Genomic DNA, 19,985 nt, shown 5'->3' with positions numbered 1-19,985 from the left:
AAAATGGTCGTGGAAAATTTAAGGCAAAGGCGTGCGTATGTGCCAGCAAAACTGTGGAGGCCATTTTCCCTATGTGTTATTCCATGTATAACCCTATCCTGTGTACTTTACGATTCAATAAAAATATAAGAATTTAAAGGGAAAAAAAGCTGTATTTTTTATTTAATTCATATCTTACATTTTATCGTGGAACGCTCCATTTTTACTAAGCCAAAGCTATGAACTGTCAAATGGGTTTTTAAATAGGGTTGTCAACACTTTACTACAAGACTGGTGGCAATTTCAAATCAATTTTGGGACACCCTTTAGTTTTTATTTGAAATTGTTTGGGAATAAAATAACGATGGGGGGGGGAGAACTGAAAACACCAGCGATTTTTTTTTGATTGCTAATCGACAAAGACGACAAGTAACAAATAGTAGTAATAATTGTAATATTAATAAATAATAGTAATAATAATAATATATTAATAAATTATCCTAGAGGTTATTGGATTGCTGTTAAACAGGATACAATGTGGTCAATCTATCAATGTCAAATATTTGATTTGGATGGGAATTGTGAGATTCGTTCATAATTATGAGTTAATCTTGCTAATTTGTCGCTTTAACATGAAAAATATCAGAGATATATAAAACATTAAACATTTAAAAATATCTGGGATGAAATTTATGATGTACAGTGAATAAAAAAATTTATCCAGTGCTAATTATTCTACTGGCACCTTGCTTCTGGTATCTGCTTTAGAAATAGACCTAATGGACTTGTTTAGAAATGGACCTAAATCTGAATGAGTGTTCCTTATCTCTTAATAAAATTTTACGATCATCTTTTTTAAGATTAGTTTGATGACACAAGTTTATCGTAACCTAATTTCCTTTCCAAATTCATAACTGTCGACGCTTTTAGTGTCCCATACTGTGTTTTGAATTAAGATGAAAGAAGCGCTTTGTTTTTCCATCAACTTTATGAACTCTTTTTCGGCATCCTTTTTAATGAATAAATTTTATCAGAAGATTACAATGCATTTCTCGTACGATATATATTAGAAAGCTATGGTACACCTGAGTAGAAAACATAGGTATCACATCATTACCCTGAAACTTTAGATATTTCTATACAAACTATCAGGAAAATAATTTTTTGTTGTCAATAGTTCAATATTTTTGTTCCACAGAACTCTCTTTTTTCCTATTCTGTTTTGTAAACAATTTAATTTAAATTTCAAGTCGATGTGTGTCTGCCAAATTGCTATTTAAACAATCAGATAAGTTTTATGATAGTTAGTCTTTTAATTTAATTTTCAACGTCTCCATCCTTGAAATTATTGAATTGAGCATAATATCTTTGGCGGGGTTGAACACAATATCTTTAGGGTTGAAATATTCGAACTTTTAGATTCCAAGTGAAATATTACCACTAATTAAAGTAAATTCGGAACATAAAAATTCTGAACTTTTAATGCATAATCACAATATTAAAGAATTATTATCTATTTTTCTGTATATGATATGAATTAAATAAATAAATAAATAAATAAAATTTAGGAAGATATTAAATATTCTGATTCGAATAAAGCCGTTTGATAATTTTACATTCTAAGACTCTTCTGTAAAAATGAAAATGTATTCATAATACGAATATTGCCGCATTGAAAAGAGGCAGTCGACTCTCCATGGCCGAATTGTCATAGCACTGATCTCATAATCAATAGATTGTGAGTTCGAATCCCACTAGAGACAATGTTATTCACAATTTGTGTAAATATTTAATTCCTTGATTTCATGTTTCCCTTTATTTCATGTTCCAGAAGATTCTGGACATTTCTTTAGTTTACCAGACAAGTGTTCTGGACTTTTCTTACTGTCTCCAGAAGCGTATTCTGGAACTTTCCCTGTTAGTATAAAAGCAGAAGATTTGTCAGTCACTGTGTTCAGAGTTCAGTTAATAAATTGGTTTAGCTCTACTGCTTGTGTGTGTCATTGCGTTCCACACTAAAATATCTACGTGACAATATTATTGTTGCTACGATACAGTGGCTATCCAAAGTGTTTGTACATCTGTCAATTTTACTGAATGGTGCTCTTTACATTACTGAATATTTTAAAGTGGAAATTTTATGAAAAAAAATATATAATTATATTTTAATAAAACGTCATATTTTTAAAAAAATGATATCAAAAAAATCATTAAAAAATTCTTTTGAAAATTAATAATCAAAAAGAAAGAAAAATGCTACTTTAGAAAAATTTTCGTACATTAAAACAATCTAAAAATATTAATAAACATTTTCTTATTTTGTTCCATTGGTGTTCAGTAGGATATTCTGTACCATTCCAACAGATTTTAAATGCCTAGGCATCGAATGTATTAGTATTTTTGTTACTTTTAATCAATGTTCCTCCTTTGTTCCATACTGCATTTTGTTCGGTTTTGATATTAATGTTGTGTCTTTATACTGTGATTTCCAAATCTCTCCAAATATGATTTATTGGATTTAAATCCGGTGATCAAGGTAGTGTTTTTAGATTTTGTGGACATTTATAGAATTAAAAAAAGGAACGTTGTGAACAGCGTACTTAGGATCGTTCACCTGATAATAAACAAATACCCAAAATTTGGGTTGATAATTTTAAAATTACTTTTAAAATATTTAAATATAAATACATGATTTAATGTTCCAACAATAAATACCAATTTTTTTCATGTTGTTTGTTTTAATATTTTTCATGTTAAAATTATTTTTATTTACTTTTTTGTGTAATAAATGTACGAGTTAATTGAAAGGGTATGTTATTATCAAGAAAATGCTTATCTAAACAAATGAAGAAAACTGTAATTAAACAATAATACATAACAAATTTATTAACTATATATTATTAATTTCCTACAATTTCCTATTAATTTATTAACTTCCTACAATTTTTCCCTATTGTCTGCTCGAAGTAATCAATTACTTAACAATAATATCTAATTCTGAAGAATGCTTTCAAATATTAAAGACATTTTATCAATAAAATCCAAACGATTTATTCAGAGAGTTTCATTTTTAACGAATTATAATTAAAAGTGTTTGAGATAAGGATAAAACAACTCAACACGGACGATTTTTTTGAGAGCTTCGTTTTAAAAAGAAAGTAATAAAAGAGGTTTATAGCAATTAAAATGAAGCAATTAATCAAAAACGATTTGTAAGAGAATTTGTTTTTGAAAAGCACAGAATAAAAGAAATATGAGGTAAGATCCAAGTGTCATCGATCTGGTGCTGATAAATGTCACATAAACAATTATACAAGTCTATTACATTGTGAAAAAATGGCTGTTTCAGAAAAAATGGAAAAGAGGAAGCCTATTTTGCACGTGATCGAAATACTTCATCCACTTTATCTCAGAAACCAGCTTAGAAGGGTTTTTGAACTGAGTTAATATTTATGTCTTTTTTATCTGAATATGTTAGATGCATACTGATTCAGTGACATTCTGTCAGGAATGTTGTGTTAAATGTTGGCGACTGTTTGGTTAACAATGTTGATATAAAGTTAAATAAAATTTAATTTTTTGAAAATTTTGTGAAAACCTCGTTTAACAAATTGTTTATTGTTAAAAATGTTCATAAATCATTTCAACATGATTACATTCAATATAAGTTACAACTTGATACATTTTATTTAATTTTGTATTTCATTTTGCAAATTTTTCTGCAGAAACTTATTTTACCATTTTTTTTATATACATTCATTTATTCCTGACATATTTCTATAACTTTATAAGTGCAATTTTATCCATTTTTATCGAGTTTTTAATTCAGTTTGACCCAACACGATCTTAGCGTAAAACCAACCAAAAAAAAAAAAAAAAAGATATTGGAACAAATTTTTCACTAAGAACAATATATTCTGTAATTAAAGAAGATTTCGATGTACATAAGTTTGAAAATTTAATGCTTTGTTATTATTTAACTATAGACGTTATAACTTTGACACTAGATTGAAATGTTTATAATCTTCCGATAAGGTCACTAACGATGTGAAAGCCACAGAATACCTGAAGTAGTACCGCTGTGCTTCATTTGGAGAAAACAAATAAAAAAAAGAAAAAAAAAAGAAAAAGAAACGCCATCAAACAACTGTTAAGCACAAAATGCACTGGAAGAACTCGAACTACTCTCATCATCTTGACTGTATCTATTTGCTCATAAAATTACAGGTTTATGAGCAAATAGAAACAGTTTTCCTTTTTCTTTTGAATTTTGGCGTGAATATTTCTCTTACACTTTTAAATGTTATAGATTTTCTTAGAGTGGTCAGAGAGCTTTTTATAATATCACAGGGAGAAGAAGAGTTTTCAGTTAAGCTGCGCATTTTGAGGTTACATAACTATTTTGTGATAAATCGCCTAAATTTGAAACGTGGACGACATCTGAGTTGGCATTCTTTCTTTAAACCATCACAGATAACAATTGGGGTGAAGTTTCAGGGAAACAGATTTATTTAATTTGCTTTAGAGCCGCATACACTCGTAACAAATTTAAGAGCTTTAGTTTTCAAATTCTGCTGTCGATGTGATTCCATTGGATTATTGAGAGTCCTCAGTATTCAATATAAATAATCAAATAAAGGCTTTAAATGAAAAAAAATGTAAGTAGTTCTCGAGTTTTGGAGCAATTTTCCTTGGAGGTATTTCCAATGTTTCAATTTTTAATTTTTAATGCAAAAAAAAATCAAAAACTTGAATAATGAATCTATTATTAACTTCTATAATGCTATTTCTATCTAAATAATTCTTATTTTTAACGTCATAATTTATTTGCTGCATATAAAAATATCACTTAAATATCTCATTACACAAACTTCATTTTGGAAATGATGAAGGATTATTGCTGGTACAAGCATTGAAATCAAAAGAACATTTTTCATGCTCACTACAAAAATATGATAAAGCTTAGTATATGGCATTCAGTAGTAAAGTATAATGAGAATTAGACGAATGTAAAACCTTTGCTTTTTAGCTGCTCTTTTACTTTTCTTTTCAATCTGTCTGAATGGGGTATTATGGGACAGTTAATGAGTAGGTCATTAGAGAACATTTTTATCAACTCATTAATGTTTAATGCGTTAATGGATGTAATTTTCTAGCTATTAAAAACTAAGCCTATAAAAACATTCTCTTTAAAAGAAGGCCATTATATTTAAGAATTGTCTTTCCCGGAAATAGCACTATTGATTTTTTTAGTTAACGTGTTCTTTAATGAGGATTTTCATTTCTTTGAAATAAAATCGGCTCTTGCAGAACCTGTTACCAGATTTCAATGGTTTGGTGTAAAACATTAAATGTCTGTAATTATCCACTGAATGCATTAAAAAAAAGAATTATTTGCACAGACTTTTTGCTAGTTTACTATCAAAACTATAAGTAAAATGAAATTCTTCGCGTACTATACTTTGAAATAATGATAATATTTTTTTAAAGAAAGAAAAATCTATTTTTTTAATAAAAATAAAAAGGAAAGTTTAAACCTTTTGCCCGAAACATTATAAAGTTATTATGTTAAAACGGATTTTTTTTCCATTTTATTATTTGCTTTTTTATAATATTATTTCATAGTTGTTCTTGCATAAAATTTACAAATGTATTAATTTATATTAAAATGATAAAAAAAATGGGATATAATTCAAACAGATTTTAATCAAAATTTAAAAAAAGGGATCGAGAAAGTTTGGGAAATACAGAGATTAAAAGAAATTTTAGTAAGAAATAATTTACTATACAGCTGAAATTGAACAAAAAAACAACAACGCTTGTTTGCAATATTTAATAATTTTTATGATGATCTTTGAATAAGAAATAACGTAAAAAATATAGAAATACAATAAAAATAAAAACAAAATGTATTTCATAGTTTTTCAATAACTCATTTCATATAAATAAATATTGCTCAGAAGTCAAAAATAAATAAATAATACGAATACAATATCGATGAAATAACTTTCATCGATCTGCGAATTGTAATCGTGAGATCCGTGATATCATCATGTTTTGCCATAAATCGTTTGGCATATTTCGGTCTATTAATTTTGGTCCTCTTTCTCTTATGCTTCCTGTTTACTCCATGTTTATTTTGAGTACTATTTTCATTTATTTTCTTCTGGAGCAAGCAATTTTTTGGAGTTGTTATCAAGTTGTGTTTTGACAATTCTGAGCAGCACTATCAGAGTGAATGATGTTTCAAAATAAATTTTCGCCTCCTGTTTGTTTATCTGTATTTGTAACGGTTTCTTTTTTATTTTTGTTAATGAAGAATCTTTTAAAAGATCTGTTATTCGTGATTTTTCTGAAGATTGCGTGAGAAAACAGTAAATCTGATTCGTGCAATAAACTTAAAAAATATATAGATTCTTAACAATTTAAATTTTTTGATTAATTAGGATTCTATGTTTGATATGTTGATGCCAAGTAAATCTTTAATTCTTGCACAATAAAACTGATTCTTTCTTGTCACATAAGCAATCTTTTACTTGAAATACTATTTGTAGATTAAATTTCATCAAGAAATTAATTTTCATTTTTCTTGGGAAGTGTTTATAATTGGATCTAAAAATTTGTTCCATAAAAAATAAAAACAAATGATGGGAGATACTTTAAAGAAACAATAAAGTAAAATATGATTGTTATAATAACTGAAGGAAATAATTTTGTTATATAAAACAGTTTCTAATGGAATTAACGTCAAGTTAAAATTTCAATTGTGATATAAAATAGTTATAAAATCTAATAGTTTTAAATTGGTTTTTCAACTGAGAACTATTTGCCGCACGTGTGGTAACGACTTCTATCTTGGGAATGTTTTATGGTTTTGAGACAAATGAGATCTGAAGAATGCTGTATATTTATCGATTCCAAGTAATTTCTGTATTAAATTATATCCCTTATGAATTGCTGAGATGTTTTTTAATGATGTAAAATTACGATAAATCTATGGACGCACAACATTTCAATAAAGGAAATAACACCTGATGTATTTCTCTTTAATTTTTTAAAATAATGATTTTATATTCATGTTTTGATTTCTTCTGCCTAAATTTTATTATTTATATTTTGAGTACAGATGGAAATTTTGTACAGATATTGAGTAAAATGCTTTAAAATCATATTTACAACAATAAAATTATATTTAAAAAAACTTTCTATCATCATCTACCTGGCTAATTCTATAAATGTAAAAAGTATTTTCCAATTTTTCTTGAAAATATTGCAAACATTTTAAAACTTATTTCATGCTACGATGAGTTATTCGTATTCTATTAAGTCAATCCCATGATACATTTTACGTTCTGTTTTCAAGAGATGTTCACCACGACAGGTAATCTTAAAATTTTAAAAGGAGAAAAAAGAACTTTTCCATTAACTGTGAAGAAATTTTATTCTAAACAATTCACCTGCAGGCACTTTTCGAAGACGGAAAATGCCTGCCTTCTTTAATATGAAAACTATCAACTCCGTGAATTTCTACCGATTTGTAGAATAGTTTTCTAAAAAAATAATTTAAGGAAAATTTCCCTTGAGCTTCCATCTCTTGCATATTTTCTCGTTCGAATAAATTTATTGGATATTTCGGGTTGAGATTAGATGAAATGAAGGTTGATTGAATGAAGACTAGATATTTGGAAATGTTCTTGAGGATATTACTTAAATCCTTCCAAAGTAGGCATGTTCATGTACAAGACCCTCTGACTGATTTCCAAAATGTCAAAGACACTTCGTGAAGTTATGTATGATGCATACATTTCAAAATATATAGATTGTGTTGAAATTGAACTCTTTTCTTATAGTTTGTTATTATTTTTTCTGTTCTGTTATGTTGCATTTCTAAAAGCAGTTGTTTTATAAAGGGCATCATGGCTAAAAAGATTATTTTAAAAGTTTGTATCAATAATGGATGAGAGGATTTTTATATTACATATATACGTTATCGGTTTTTGACCCTTAACTGGGGACTTGCGGTCTGTGAGACCGCTAGCGATATATTTTCTGTCACCCCTATTCTATTTCTAGCTCCATTGAAAAGATTGACCCTGTAGCTTCCTGTTTTGTGACCTTCAATACACGTGCACTTTTTCAACTGATTTCAGCTGAGGCTTTTTAAAATAATTCAGTTATTTCTTCGAGCGCGGTCTCTGAGACCGCATCTCCCTGTTAGTGTCCCAGTGATAAACAAGGCTTAGCAGATGGCTCTAAAACTTGAGCCCCGAAATATCATCCAATTTACTGATCCTATTATAAAGCACTGCTCCAGACACTTTTATATGAAGCAGAAAGTGATTTTAGTGATAATGATAATTGTACAGAAGAGTTTTTCAATGGAAGTTCGCATTCAACTAATTTTGATATGTATGTTCAAACATAATTATGTTTTCTAGTGATAATGCATTTTGAAAAATTTATAAAATATATTAATATACCAAGAGATATATATACAGAATTTATAAGTTGATTTTTATACTAGTTCTTAACCTGTATGTTTAAAATGCCCTAGAAAACCCTGCTATGAAAGTCACACAAGCCGATAAAAAAGGGTCAATTTTACCCATTGTCATTTTTTTTATTTTTCATATAATTGTTGAATTTTACATTATATTGTCTTCTATATACCTTCATATACTGTAAAAATAAATATGATTTAAAAAGTAAAAAGTGATATGCTTTTTCAAGAATATTATTTATTGTAACATGTAATTTGAGAAGGAAATGTATGTTCCAACGCATTTACTTTTTTCAATGAGAATATATTTTGAAAAATTTCTAAAACATATCTATATATCAAGAAAAATATCTGCAAAATATATTGGCAGATTTTCATACTAATACATTCATTACAAAATTTAATTTGAGTGTAAAGGAAATGCGATCTCGTAGACCTCACCTCCCCAGTTAAGTCCTAAAATTTTACCTCCCCAGTTAAGGGTTAACCTACGTGATGTATTGAAATCGACCGTACTTAATGATCATGGTACATTTCAAATTTTAAAAAGAAACGGAGATTCAGGCTTTATTTTTGTTCTTAGAATTGCAATGCAATTCAAATTGTATATAATTATTTTACATACGTAGGTTACATTTTGTGTTTTATTGTATAATTTGTAAGAGTGAAAACAGGGTTACTGGATTTTCTAGTCTGAAGGACCATAGCATGATAATGCTTTAGGATTGATTCAATTCCACATCAGTTTTTGTTTCATGGTACGCAGCTTTTTGAAAAATGTTGGTCTAAGAAACATTATTTTATTTAAAAAAATCCAATGCTTTGAAAAATGTTAAAAAAAACTTTTTAGTAATGATTTGAAAAATCTAGTATTTATTTTTGGTTATTCACACGAGAGCTATTAAAATTCACAAGTATTATTTAAATTATTCGAACTAGAAAATCGAGAAAAGATAAATATGTAAGGGAAAAGCAACGAGAAAAGGAAATATAAAGGAAATTATTAAAAACATTTTTAGTAATATTTATAAATTATTGATAATGTTGTATCTAAAAATTAATGTTTTATAATTTAAAAAAAATAGGAAAAGTAAAGAACTGGCCTATAAAGAAATAATTTAAAATTTTAAAGTGATTTAAAAATAGCTCCTCACGATAATACATTACAACATTATTAATGAAAAACATTTAAATTTTAATTAATAAATAAATTTTTTAGAAATTCATCTTTTGTTAGAAATAAAAACGTACAAAATTCGGAAATTAACTTTACCTAATGATGTAATTTATCTCTTGGTAATTTAACGACGTTTTCAGATTTTCGAACTATTTTTACAACAAGCATGTCCCATGATGCAGTTTACAGTCAATATGTCATCTTGAAGCATTATCATATGAAAATTAATTTGTAATCTTTGATCTTTTAAAACTTTGGTTTCCACCTGCATGGCGTTATCATGTACAATTTCAGTATTTTAGGTAGATTCCTATAGGGAGACTACCTATTGCAATGGTTCTCATGACAAAGACTATGGGAAACTGTCTTCGTGTTATCTTGTGAACAGGATAGCTAGAGTAATTTTGTTTGTATTTAAACTGGCTTGGAATTTATGGTTATAAATCTTGGACTAGTTCGTAAATGGCCTATGTTGCTCAAAAGGGTTGGAAATGGTGGGAGTTGAAATTTTCATTTCGCTGTAAATATTTAAGATAGAAAATTAAATCCAATTCGCCAAATTAGTGCCCCATTAAGACGAACAACTTTTGTATTTGAAATTTTCTGATAATTGCAGTATCTTGGATGTTAAGGAGCGGAAAAGTGATTTTCTTGCCCTGATTTTCACTGTTTCTGATATTATGTTACCAGACAGTAATTCAAATGTTGTTGTGTTATTGTTTAGTATGGCACTTGCCACGGACAAGCCCGCTGTTCGATTTAAGCCTGTGGGGGATCGCATCTTGTTTTTATAGTACCGCCAACAAGGGGCAAGAGAACTACTAGCTACTGACCCATCACTCATTCGCTTGCACAACCCCTTTTTAAAGGAGGGCACATTCACACATCTCACAGATAGAACAGAGGATGAACAACCATGCCCAAACCGAGACTCGAACACGAGACGCCCAGAGCACGGGGAAGACGCGCTACCCCTATGGCAAGACGCCGGCGTAACACAAACGTAAAGGAATCTATCTACCTTTGCCTTCCAGCTTGCCGAGAGGAATTTTTTAGAAAATTTTATTTTGACTAACGTCTTGTATTTCAACTATCTATTTAGAAAAGAATGTGATAATTTTAAATCATCCTCGAATGACCAATTTTTTAATTGAAAATTTTCAAAATAATAAGAAACAAATTCTCTTCAAGGGAATGGGAGATCCAATCTCCTAAAATGCTAAAGAAAATTTGATCCTAAAATAAAATTTTCGACCTCATCTATTATCGTGAAGGCGATAGTTTTATTCGATAATAAAGTGATGCGAAACGATAAGAAAATTCACTGTTTACCCCGCTATTTCAGCATGCTAATCTGTGAATCCCAACCTTGGAGTCGCAAACGATGTCCGTATCAATAAATAATAACCACTTCCTGATTCGGGGTCAGACATGATGTCCTTAACTCTGGGTATGAATGAGCCTCTCTGCCATTGGCGCAAGATACGGGCACCCCTAATCTTATAAATCTGCAACCACTTGAGGATCTACGCCGAGGAATGATTTGTTGGATGACTGCCCTTGGTATTTTTGTGGAGAGTTGAGGAGATGAGTTCTTAATTAACTGAAAAATTAATGAGGATGCAGCGATATTCAGACACTTTCCTGCATCTCTTAATGAGTGCCTGATTATTCTGAATGACTTGCACGTCAGTTTCACTTTTTGTGGTTCTATTATTGGAAAGATGCCGATAAATAAAATGACTGGTTACAACTATTTGGCTGAAAATAGACTTTTGCTTAGATATAAATTTTTATAGTCTAAATCAAACAGTTAATAGGACTCGTGCTAGTGCCGATTTCCAACCAGTTCCATTCTAAATGACAAACAGCCGCACTGCCGGCGTCCTTGCATTGGGGTAGCGCATCTTGCCCATGATCTGGGCGTCCCGGGTTCGAATCCCGGTTCGGGCATGGTTGTTCTTCATCTGTGTTCTGTCTGTGAGGTGTACGAATGTGCCCCCCTGTAAAAAGGGGTTGTGCAAGCAACCGTGTGAGTTTCATCTTCATATGAGCTGTAAGTCAGACTTCTGCCCTTAGGTGCTCAGGGGCCTTTACCCTCAGAAGCTACTGCACCCCCTTTCCGTGGTAACGCGGACACGACATCATCAACAGCCGAATTACCTTTAAGTTGGAATGATAGTTGACATTTTCATTCGAATGGTTATAAAAATGGTATATAAAGTATAAAAATTATATCTATTTACATGTTTATTACAACCATTGATATAGGAAATACATAATATATGTTTTTTTTTATATTTATACTGTAAATATACTTATACTGTAATGTGTTTTATTATATTTATTCTGTAATATATACTTATACTGTAATAACGAGTTAAAATGACATTTCGTTTCGAAATTTGAAATGTGTTGAGGATCGAGACTCTTTATATTTTCATTAATGAGGTAGATGAAAATAATAGACGAGTTTCAGGAACAGTTATTTAATTATTTTCTAAGTTCCACATTTCACAAGACAAAACAAACACGAACACGAAAATACACGCCACTCACCTAGAATATAATCTAATAATGACCCCCAAGAAATATTCTGGGAAATGTAACTTGATGTTAATACGGTAACACCATCTATTTTATCAAAACAGAAGTTAGTATAGTTGCGTAACCGCTAGTAATTTATTTATAATGGTTATAAATGGGCATGACCATAAATTATTATAATGGATGTGTTTGAAAACAAGACCCGGCAAAAAGGTTGATGAATTGATTTCTATCCATTTTCTCATTCAATTACATTAATGTTAAAAGAACGCCCCATTTTTACCGAAACAGTTCTAGCTAATCCAGGTCCTCTCGAATTGTGATTATTTATCCCGAATTGCTCCAAGATTTACTTATAGTTCATATACTAATACAAAATTAATTATATTTATAGTTCGTATATTAATACAAAATTAATTATATTTAAAGTTCATATACTAATACAAAATTAATTATATTTATAGTTTGTATACTAATACAAATTAATTATATTAAAAAAGAGGTCCAATAACAGTAACTAGTTTCCAATTTTTACTATGAATAGAATATGTTATCACAATTCATAATAACAAGAATAAAATTTGAGCCATATATATATATAGCTAAGGTCATATATATATATATATATATATATATATATATATATATATATATATATATATATATATATATATATATATATATATATATGACCTTAATATATATATATATATGACCTTAACCTTTCTCTTGTTTTTGAATGATTTCACTTCACATTTTCACATTTAGTATTATTTTTATGGTATCTTGCTCATGTCCAAAAATATAAACTTATTTTTAATATTTGCGTTATTTCATATTTTATTCTTTTCCTGTTCTATAGCGATTTCACATTTATTATTTCTGTGGCATCTTTTATATCTAAAAATATTGACTTTTTAAAAAAAGATTTTGTTAATTTCTAATTTTTTTAAATATCTCTTTTACAGGCAAATGAAAAGGAGCACTTACCTTGAATTTTTAACGACTGGACGTTTCCTGGACGTCCTATCCTGGTCAATTTATACAGAAACATTCAGTGGAAGTGTGTGAAAGTCCAGTTTAAGGTGAGTACAGTTTTTCAAACTCTCAGGTCGATGCAGTGAGGGGATGAAGAGGCTGGAGAAGGAGAAAAATATTGTTTTCGAAACATTATAATGAATAATTTTTTGCTTGTAAGAGCAAACATTGAAATGTTTTTGCAGACATTCTAGATAACTATATTCTAAAATTATTCTAAATAAAATTCTGATTTCAAATTTAAATTTTCGGAAATTTCTAAAAAAACTGACTTGTAATAATTTTGCTATTCTTAGATTGTCTGCATCAATCCTGTTTATTATTTTGATAAAAAAAAAAGAACTGTTTCTAGTTATAATTGAGTTCATTCTCAATTTGCATATTTAAAACTTTAGATCGCATCTATTTGTAATGGTTTGATACAATCCCCGACCTTATTGGGTCCTATTTCCAATCTTTATGAAGGGAATCGTTGCATTTTTTATCTTATAGCTGTTACATCAAAATATCAAACACTAAATGTTATAAAATTCATATGAATACTTGATAAAACATATGAATTTTTAATACACCATATTGGAACTGTTTATATAGTATTGAATGACAACTTACATTCATTACATGTCACATACGACAATTTGACAGCAGATGCAACAAGTGTCAATTATTATCAGATAAAATTCAAAAATGAATATTCTTTACATAATTTTCTTATTTTTTAAAAAATCCAAATATTTTCAAACTGATTTATAATATAGTTTATTATAAATCGGTATTATTTATAACATAGTTTATTTCTTTATCAATATTTCATCAACCGGTTGCAAATGTTGTGGAGACTTATAAATAGAACGTCTTCATTGAGGCATCAACAATGAAAAGATCACAAGTGATAGTGTCGTAACTTTGATTCGATTTAGATCACGCCATCTGACTTATGCAACGAAAATTTGTCGTGCATCTCTCATATATTAGTTTCACTGATTCATTTCAAGGTCAGTCTACCTCTCAGATTGATTCTTCGTTAATTAAGAATCGAAGCTAAGATGAACTGGAAAATTTTAAAAGGAAATAATTTTGATGACTTCGTCAGTATTGTTAAGCAGTGATAAACTACACATTGTATACAAGCGACCTCGTTTGATGACAGTTCATATTTTACTTTTTTTTAACAAAACTAAACACATTCCTGTTTTTTTTTGTTTTTTTTCCCTTTTACTTGCAAGAGTTGTTGTATGCGTATTTCCGAAATTCTTAACAATATTCTATGAGCATATAACGACCATTAGCCGTATTTTTAAGTCAAAGTTTCACCAAATTGATTTACTTAATTGTAATTATTTATCTTTGATTTATATTTAAGTCATTTCAATGAATTTAAAAGTATACTTTATTTTTTAATAATTTATATTAAGTGTTTTGTGTATTGATAAATGGTTTTTAGAGTGAATTTGTAACGATTTTTCGATAGTTAAAAAATAAACGAAGAAAATTAAAAAAAATATTTTCTTTTTTGGAATTCCATTTTATTTCCCAGGTGTCTTAATTTTAATGTTTTTAAAATAATTTAAACGAATTTAAATGAAATTTACAAATTAAATTAATAGGGGGGGGGGTATTTACGAACTAAGCAGTATTTGTTGAGTTAGAGCTTTTTATTAATATCTTCCAAATATCTAACTTCAAATGCATTTTTTATTCTCATCGAATAAAACGTATTTTTTCCTTGTACACCATTCTAATAGAGAAAGAGTTTTTATGAATGAGTAGGCACTTGAAAAAGAGTATTTTTCATAAAATATTAAAGAAGCTCTGTGTTGAATTTTTACTTTAATCATCAAAATAGGTTTATAGTCTTTTATCATTAAAATTCATAGTCTTATCTTGACGATTAATTCCTTCACAGATTCATATTTTTTTCTGTTGATCAAATAACGTCCATTTTGCAAAAAGTTAACTTCAGGATTCAATTAAGAATCCACATGACAATTCATATCTCAATGAAACACAAATCATTTTTTATCAAATTTAACACTGCATGAAATAAAATAAGCTATTTTAGTTTGTATATATATGACTAATCTAGGCCCAGTTGTAAAATAAAATAATTCGATACAAGATTCTGAATTGCGAAAATTATTCATGAATTCAAACAGTCCTATTTAAAATAGAAACTTTATTACATTAGAAGTTCATATGACCTTGACATTTTCGCTCTTTTATCTTCAAAAACCCAAATCTTCTTTCATTTTTTCCTATGACATCATTGAAATTTTCACGATAAAACGACTTCTTCCATACTTTGCGAATCAAAAACATTATCATAATTAATTACTTTGTTCATTTTCTTAATACTTTGAAACTCAGTGATCCATTTATTCATGTTTTGAATTGAATCAGTCTTCGCATTTATTTCTGGTTTTATTCAAATTCATTTATCTTTATCTCCAATAAATAAACAAATGCAACGCACACCCTAGTATTCAATTGCTTGCACACGCACAATCCCATTAAGTCGTAATTTATAGCCTTTCAAGACAGTCATCTGCCTTAACCAAACCGTGACACCTATTCCCCCAGTAGCATTCATTCACTCAAGTAAGTTGACTCCATTATGCTATTATTATAGACTACTGCTAATGCGCGCCGTTTTTGCCCATCATTAAGCTGGACTGTTGCCAATCCTTCCTAATCAAAAAAAGAAAGAATCCTGTAAGTGAAGTCTGAGAGCGGGAAAAAAGAAATGTCAGACGGTGTGAATTCTTGTCAATATCGGGTTCCGAAGTGACGCCATTTACGCTAGGCAGCCAGAACTGCGAAAAACTTTTCGGTACATCGTCTCGGCGATTGAAAGAGTCCTTCTTTTACTAGTCACAAGTTGAACGTTCTTTTTGAAGAAGAGTTAGTTATTGGTTTAGAAGCTAGTTTAAATTATCTGTGAATGGGTGCAGTGATTTGTGGTTTAGAATTATGCTTCATGTGGGTTTTGTTGATTGATGGATATAGGCTGCAGTTGTGATTGTATTTCTTCTGGCTTCATAAATTTAAAAAAATAAATTTTTTTATTTGAAAAGTTTATGAAAGTTTTCCGTGAAATGGCAACATAAGATTATATGAGACAATTTGATCGATTAAAAATTGTCATGACTTCCTTGCAAACAGCAATAAAAAGAACAAGAAAATGGAATGTTATGAAAAAGAAATGTTACAATTTTGTTTATATGAAGAATTATTTTCCCATATAACAGTCTTTAAATCCTTGGAAGTACTTCGAGGAGAATCGTCTGTAATTAATTTCTTTATTAGGAGAAATTCTTCAAGAGATTTGTTTTAAGGTGTATGTACACACTTGAAACTTGGAAAATTGTTCAAAATATCAAATATTTTTTTATTGCTTAATAATGTTGTCTCATCCTTTAGCTTTCAAACGATACCAAGATGTTGTCCATATTCGAAATATTTCTCGAGTTATAATTATTTTTCTTGAGGAGCTTTCATTAAAAACTCTAGTTACGGTGTTTTTAAAACTGATTTTATGAAGAATGATATTTTCCCACTATGTTGTTTCATTCAAACAATCATAACTGAACAAGAAATGAACCAAATACAGTTATTTATATATCAAAATAATCTGTATGGAATAGCGGATGTTTTGTGCCTCAATCAAAGTTATATTTATAGAAATAAATTTTTTATAGCTATTTAAATGTTAAAATTACAGAAAAAATCTCGCTTTTTCTATTCATTGTTGATGAAAATATTGTTTAAAAAAAACTATAAATTTTTATAACTTGATTGAGGCAGACAACATGAAGACTAATATTAGGCATCATTTCCCACTAGAATTATGTGTCTGTGCAAATTAGAATTTAAGATATCATGTTTCAAAAAATAGGCTAATTAGCTCATTAAATATTATTTAATTAATTAATAATTAGTATAATATGGCTTTTTCTCACTGAAATGAGTTTAAACATATATTAATGACCTACTATAAAAAAACTGAACTTTTAAAGTTAAAATTTAAAAAAAAAATCTTCAAGTGTGTAAGTACACCTTAAAACATTGAATCCTTTGCTCTGTAGCCATAAATGCATTTTTTATATTTATGTTCTATCACTGAGTTGCCTAAAACACATTTTAGGGTAACACTATGATGTCAAAGACTGCTGAATTGCCTAAAGTGCTTTTTAGGCAAATCAGCGATCTTTGGAATCACCCCACTTTTGGGGGATTTCGATATTTTGTTGCCCTGAGCAGTGCACGTTTTGAGGCCTTCTTTTAATAAAATTATTAATTTAGTTTCAATTATCGGCACAGTTTAACATGTTGTCAATTTATTTTAATTTAATATTTTTTTATTTTATTCGCTTCATGATAATTTATTTATAAGATTTGTTTTTGCTTATTATTTTACTTTTATTTATATATTATGACTCCACATGCCTGACATCCATATTGCACAAAATATTATTGTAGCAAATATTTGGTTTTTATAAATATTTGATAATTAATTGAACATAATGAAACACTTTGAAACCAAGTATATTTTATAAAGAGTACTGAATCATTTTCTGAGTACTGAATCATTCATAGGATATGTATTTCTTTAAAATATATTTATTTGGTGACTTGGAAAACAATAATTTCATTGACACATTTGCGGCACTCTCTCGGCCTAACAACCTTTGGCAACTACCTAGTCTGCCTAGTTAAAACTGTAATATCGTCAAAATGCCAAACGCAGTCAACGTCTTCGTAACATAGCAACATTCAAGTACTTCATTTCAAGTCCATTTCACAACCATGGGAAGCATTATCTAGTTTAAATTCTTTCATTGTCTGATGCATAGGTGGCTTTAACAGTCTACGACTTAAACCAATGAAATGAAGACACTAGCAGCAATTTTAGAAGATTGAAATAGCCACTTAAATATTCTGCACGTGGCTCAGCCATGGTGAACTTGCCTGTTTTACCAGTTACATCATTCAATAAATACAAAACCGTATTACCAAACTTTTACGAATAACATGTCATCCAATGTCTTTGGAAATAATATTACAACCATATTATGTCTCATGACTTAATGACAATGCATAGAACATTAGTAATCATACGAAAACGAGTGAAATCTTTCATTTTCTTATGAGAAATTGTTTATTTTTGCATATCCTTTATGTTTAAATACGATCATTATTGTGTAAATATCTTGTACGAATAGAAATTTTAAAAAGTTACTTTTCTTTTCATTTAAACATCAATTTAAATTTATAGAATATATTTTCTTTCTATGATGACTCTCTTGCATTCTGTAGTTGCACGAACTTATTGAAATTTTTGACATAGCTGAACAAAAATATGTTCAAATCCGTTCCTTATCATCGCGAATTAATACTTTTTATTCTCTTTTGGTAAACTGTTTATCTTACAATCTAAACTCTTCAGTGTATTGTACGTAGTTTAATCTACACCATTCTATTAAATAGATCTGATTCAAGCTCTTTCTTAACAGCCCGAGGACACTATATTGATAAGATCATGAGAGCAATCATGTACACATACCATGAATTTGGGATAAGCTAGCATACGATATGTCTAGATTTATCGTTTCTAAATATATTTTAAGGGCTATTAACTAAGGATCTTGGTGTTGAAATCACATAATATTTAAATAAGTTTAATGGAAAACAGCCTTTTTAAAACACACAAACATAAATGTATTTATTAATGTGCAAAAAAGTTATTATTGCCATCGAAAAATCATAAATATACTATATTTTTAATATCTCGCATACCAAAAAAGTGAGTGAAAAATTGATTACGAAATTACATTATTACAAATATAAAAGTATTAAGTTAACTAGAAGAGTATAAAAAAGTCATTTAAAATATATATGCTCTTTATGTTGCTATTTATAATGAACTATTCTTCTTTTACCATGATGAATAGGTTTTTAAAATTCGATTCATGCGTTTTTAGTTTTTATTTTTCCAAGAATAAAAAAATTCCAAATATGTCGGTTTCTTTATACTTAGAAAAATATTTTTATTGTAATTTTAAAAAAAAAATTATTTTTGATGAATTAAATTTTTGGAGAATTTTTTTCATACATTCTTACACTCTGTCAAAATATTTTACAATGTTTACGATTCTTACAGCATATGCTTGGTTAATGAATCCATGATAGAATTTAAGCAAATATTTATTCACTAAAGTTAGTTCAGTTAGTCACCAGACCCACTTACACGACAGTTCTTCTGTGGAATCGGGTCTTAAACCTGTTTTAATAGTTAATAATTTATTTCCGAGACAGGATATAAGATTGTTGTTTGCTTAGAAAGGATATATACGGAACCAGTTTTGTTTTCGGCATATTTTACAATTTAACAACTGTGTGTATCAATTATTTTTGAATCAATTTGTTGCTTGAGGCAGGAATGGTAATGTTATGATAATTTTTTTATCACGTTGTCATCAATTTAAAAGTTTAAAGATCAGGGAATTGACGATAGATACTGTTAAACTTTTTGCATATTATTTACTTAAAGCTATGGAATTTCATATACATGTGTGTAAAAATGTAAATATAGCAACTAGTTTCAAAAGCTTCTTGAAACTAATTACATTACATTTAAAATATTTAAAAATGTATGATTTAAAAAATTTCATTTATTTTAAGTATAACTTTTTTTTTAAATTTTTTTATTGCTATTATTATTATTAAAAATTGCGTTTGGAATGA

At 28.6% G+C, this 19,985-nt stretch overlaps 1 protein-coding gene across 3 annotated transcripts in view; it reads left to right on the top strand.

Annotated features, from left to right (window-relative positions):
• LOC129984627 (relaxin receptor 1-like) overlaps positions 1–19,985 on the top strand; it is a 263,140-nt gene that overhangs the window by 138,425 nt on the left and 104,730 nt on the right. For all 3 annotated transcript variants that reach the window (XM_056094548.1, XM_056094549.1, XM_056094550.1), the window contains exon 2: positions 13,172–13,288. The gene's annotated coding sequence lies outside the window, so the exon portion shown is untranslated. The remainder of the gene's footprint in view (positions 1–13,171; positions 13,289–19,985) is intronic.

The sequence above is a fragment of the Argiope bruennichi genome, chromosome 9, assembly GCF_947563725.1.
Source record: "Argiope bruennichi chromosome 9, qqArgBrue1.1, whole genome shotgun sequence".
In the NCBI taxonomy this organism is placed as follows: Eukaryota; Metazoa; Arthropoda; class Arachnida; order Araneae; family Araneidae; genus Argiope; species Argiope bruennichi.
The sequence above is the reverse complement of the archived record's forward strand: the minus strand, read 5'-3'. Positions and strand labels throughout refer to the sequence as shown.